We start from the raw sequence: 4,933 nt of genomic DNA on the forward strand, positions 1-4,933 counted from the left end.
TCTCTGAGCCCTAGTGGTCTCACCGGTATAACATACCCACTAACACTTGCCACTGGGAAAACTGTGTTTCCTGGTTACCGTGAGGTAAGCAACTTTCCTCCACTGTACCCTTCCACCATGATGTTCTTCCTCACCTCAGGCCCAGAGTGATGAGTCAGCTGACCACAGAATGAATCCAACACAGAACCCCAAATAAACTTTTCCTCTTGTGGGTTTTTCTTGTCAGAGTAATATTCCCTATAAAAGTTTGATGGAAACGCTATATATACATCTGATGTATTGGTGGGAGCCTGAGGTTCATCTGGAGGACTGTAAAGAAGTTCTTGACTTTACTAAGAAAGGGGCAGAAAACAAAATTGAAGTAGAAAGAAATTCAGAAACTACCCTTAAATAACAACATATTTTAGGCAAACTCTGATAGTGATCAGCAAAGCAAGACAAAACAAGATGCTTCCCCAAGCTAGAAACAACAACCACAAAATATGGCACAGGGAAAAGAAAAACCCAGATGACTTGAAAAAAATAGACTGGGAAACTAAAAGATAGGTCCAAACCAGAACTGGAGACTTCCTTTGAAAATTAGTATTTTATTTAGGGACAAAGAAAAGAATTTTTGGAAGCCAAAGAATTCGAGGACTCCAACAATCCCCAAAACGGATGACATAAAAGCAGCTAAGGAATTGAAGTTTAAAAGGTCTGAAATAAGAGATTTAAAGACTAATATAAGAGAAGATCCCAAAGAAAAGAGAAATATGTTGAATCTTGGCTGGAGTCTGAATCGAGTGTACTTTATGATGCTCCTTTTCAGGAGAAAATGACAGCAAAGAGTCACTTTCTGACAATAGAGAAGAGAAACAAAAACAGTGCAAGAGATAAAGCGAATCTGGACTTGGGACAAGCGAATGTCGGTGAGGAACCGCTGGGTGGCCAAGCTAAGAGGAGCCGAGCACCTAAGGAAGACTGGGGAGTGGAAGAAGGAAGAGGCCATCCTGTGGCTGTGCTCTATTTGTGTACAATGAATCGAAATGCATTCTGCTGTCACGTATAACTAATTAGAACAAATTTAAAAAAAGAAGAAGAAGAAGAAGCAAGAGGCTAGAAAACAAGAACACCTTCTCAAAACTATACCTAAAAAGCAAAAGAACCCTGACAGATGAAGAAATGACACAGAATTAAATAAGCTGACGCCACCTCCGACTGCCCATGCGCAGAGTTCTAGGATCTGGTGGGGAAGACAGAGTCCTGGGGTCCTCTGACCTAACCCAGCAGGAAGAAGAGACCAGAGAAAAATATCCAAAAGACAAAATTCAGACAAGGAAGAAAAGGGCCAAAAAAGAGTCAAAAGGAGGAAAGATGTTCAAGGAAGTCAGAAATGCACTTGATTACTTCTTTAAAACTACAGAAGAAAAAAAAAATGATGTTCCTGAGAATAATCAGGAAAAGAGCTAATACCACTGGATTGTAAAACCACAGCAGATCACAAAAGCAAGGAGTATAAGTGTTCCCTGAAAGAAAGGAGGAAAGCTAGAAATGAAACTGATACTTGGGCAAACATTGCTGCCGACGGTGATCAGGGGACTTTGGACAGTTGGTGCCAAATGTATGAAAATTCGGGTGAGTTTGGCATCATTTTGCAGGATGATCTCACAGTCGTGTGCCATGTTATTTACTCTGCTCGTCTCCACCATTGGAATTCTGACCCAACATCAGAAAATCACAAGATTGTACCTGGATCTCCTGAACAAATCTTTTTATAGGGAGGGAGAAGGAAAGAAGGGTGGGTGGGAGGGAGGGAGGAAGCCGTGAGGATTAAAGAGAGCAATGTAGACTGCTTGACCCACAGCAGGCAGGGGGAATGAAGGTATCATTTATCCAGGTGAGAGACGTTGAGGGGAACCCCAAACAGATCCCTCTTTGTCTTTTGGTAACCATCTTTTAGAAGGATCAAAGAGAAGAATAGTAAGATTTTCAGGTGAGACAGTGAGCAGGTAGGTAGGTGTGGGGCTAAATTCCTAAGGAAGATTGGGGAATTTGAATCCCCACTCCCCCATTTACAAGTTGGGAGACTGACCAGATACATAATCTCCATATGCCTCGGTTTCTCCATTTAATAGCAATAATGTCTCCTAGGCTTGGCATGAGGATCAAGTGAGCTAATTTCATGACTAGATGGCTGCTTGGATCATGACAAATAACCACAAAGTGTTGGTTGCCTTTGAGTTTGGAAAATGAGCCGAGAAGGACTCCAGGTGAAGCTGCCTGAGTATGTCAAATATGGCTCCCTAATAAGAGAGTTCAAAATAAAATACATGCAAACTCTCAAGGATAGGAAGAATAGGAAGCAATAGCAGCTCTGGAAAGTTTAAAGCTGGGAAGCAAAGGGTAAGTGATAACTGCAAATTAACAGACCCAATAAAGCTGAGTCTTAAGTCATGTGTGGATGAAGTAAAAAAAACCAACTGGATTTATTCCACAGAATCCTCAAAGGGCTCAGAACCTCCAGAACCTCCAGAGGTCCAGAGGGGACTCAAATAAGAAATAGGGTGAAAGCTGTTGAGAAGTGATTTGATTCCTGAATCCCCTTCTTTATTCCACACTCCTAGTGAATGCCCTTTTTTCACTCTGGAAGAAAACTGGGGGAAATCCTCTTTACAGAGGTGTGGGTGAGTGCCACACAGGAAAGTGGGGGTATTAAGTGGGGAAATACAACTGAACACCAAGACCCCCGGGTCATTACCCCCCTTCATCTCCTAAAATGTCAGCATCCAAAAGCCCTCCATTCCACTGGGAGAAGAGAAGAGTCTTCTTTGGGGAGTCTGACCAGCCAAGGAGAAAGGCCCTGAGCTGGAAGGCCCCAACCCAGAACCCTTCTGATCCCCTCCACAGGGAAGCACTAACTCAAGCCCTTCACATAGTGGAACTCTAGTCAGCGTGTTAGACCCAAGAGCAGGCAGCCCAGGCTTGTCAGACAGTGACAAAGTTCTCTAATGTGGAGTGAAAAGGCCCAAAAAGCACAAAGTGAAAAATAACCTAGAGGAAGCAGAGTCGATGCAGGAAAGAAGAAGAATTTTTTGAGAGAACTGTTACTAATATTCCTGGAGAAGGGGAGATGGCATCAATGAAGCAAGAATGGTGTGATTTTTTTTTAAAATCCCATTCAAATAACAACAAAAAGCTCATTAAAAATCAAAATACGATGACAGCAGGGAGAACCTCAATAGAAGAATTAGAAGCTAAGTTGGAAGGAATTTCTTGGAAAAAGACAAAGAAATGGAAAGTAGGAGAGACAGTGCAAGAACATTGGAGGGTGAGCACAAGAGATTCAAAATACAACCAATAATAATCACAAAAGAGACCAGAGAAGACTGAGGACAACAAGTCATGGAGAAGATTTCCCAGAACTGAAAGATGTAAGTTTTTCAGATTCAAAGAGCTCAGGGAGAACTCAGCAAATTCATTAAAACTAAACCCGTGTGAAAGGGGCATCATCGTGAAATTTCAGAACTCTGAGGATAAAGAGAAAAGCTATATCCCGTAAAAAGAAAGAGGTTTCTGAATTGCGATGGGCTTCTAATTAGCAACTCTGCAAACACAAAAGCGGTGTTAGTTGACTTTCCATCATTATAGCAAAATAGCTGAGAGGATTAACTTATAAAGAAAAAAGGTTTATTTTGGCTCACAGTTTTGGAGGTTTCAGTCCTGGTCAATGGCCCTATTGCTTTAGGCCTGTGGTGATGCAGCACACCATGATAGGAGCATGCTGGCAGGGCAAAATCGTTTACATCAAAAGGGAGCAAAAAATGGGGCCTGGATTGTGGCTCGGTGGTAGAGCGCTTGCCTTGTATGTGTGAGCCCCTGGATTGGATCCTCAGCACCAAATAAAAATAAATGAATAAAAATAAAGATATTGTGTCCATCTACAACTACAATTTTTTTAAGTGATGGGGGTGGAGCAAAAAGAGCAAGAGGAAGGGGCCAATCATCCCCTTTAAGGGAATTTCCCCAACGACAGAAAGACCTCCCACTGGGCCCCACCTTAAGTTTCATCACTTCCTAAAGTGACACCCTGGAGACCAAGGCTGTAACATCTAGGCCTTTAGGGGACATTGAAAACCAAGCCATAGCAAAGGTAATGCAGCAATGTCCCTCAAACTGTGAAAATAATAATTTTTTTTTTCTTATCTACAATTTGGTAGCCAATCAACAATCAAGGAATCACGAGGGCATAATAAGGACATCTTTGGATATGCAGTGTCCAAAAATCTCTCACATACCCTTTCTCAGGAGACCACTGACAGTCACTGGAAGAAAGACCAGAAGAGAAGGCCATGAGATGAGGCAAACTTTAAGGCAGGAAAGAAGTACAAGGATTCACCAGGAATCTGGTGAACAAAAATCCCAGAGTGACTGCTGACATCCTGATTGGAGCAATGTCACTCCAAGTGACAGACCATCGCTGTGCCCTCCACAACTGGACCATCTTTTTAACCTGATGAGACTGCTGGAGCATGTACTCCATTAAAACAAGAAAGTAAACCAAAAAGAAGAGGACGCCAGAGAAACAGAGAACCCCACCCAGAGAGAAAGGCAAAGAGAATTCCAAGATGGCGGCAGAGAAAGGGCAGTCCCACGGAGTCAGCTACACAGCCGGCCCAGGGGACAGGTCAGGGTTTCACAAAAGGTGTTTCCAACAGAGAGAGGGGGAGGAGGAGGAAGATGAAGATGAAGAAAAAGAAAAGAGAGAGAAAGAAAAGAAGAAAGGAAGGAAACAGGTGGCCTGCAATTGTTGGCCGTATAGACAAGTGTTCTGAGCGACTCTTGGCAGTTGTGGAATGGATTAGCCATAAGAACCCCAAAATTAAGCAAATACAAAAGAAGGTACTTATTAACTACAGATAAAACAAAAATGAAGAAAGGGAACATAATCATATGG

General features: G+C 42.4%; 1 pseudogene; it reads left to right on the top strand.

The window, feature by feature from the left end:
• Window positions 1-274: 274 nt before the first annotated feature.
• Window positions 275-2,897, top strand: LOC139701715 (M-phase phosphoprotein 8 pseudogene; annotated as a pseudogene).
• Window positions 2,898-4,933: the final 2,036 nt, after the last annotated feature.

Source organism: Marmota flaviventris, chromosome 14 (assembly GCF_047511675.1).
Source record: "Marmota flaviventris isolate mMarFla1 chromosome 14, mMarFla1.hap1, whole genome shotgun sequence".
Classification (NCBI taxonomy): Eukaryota; Metazoa; Chordata; class Mammalia; order Rodentia; family Sciuridae; genus Marmota; species Marmota flaviventris.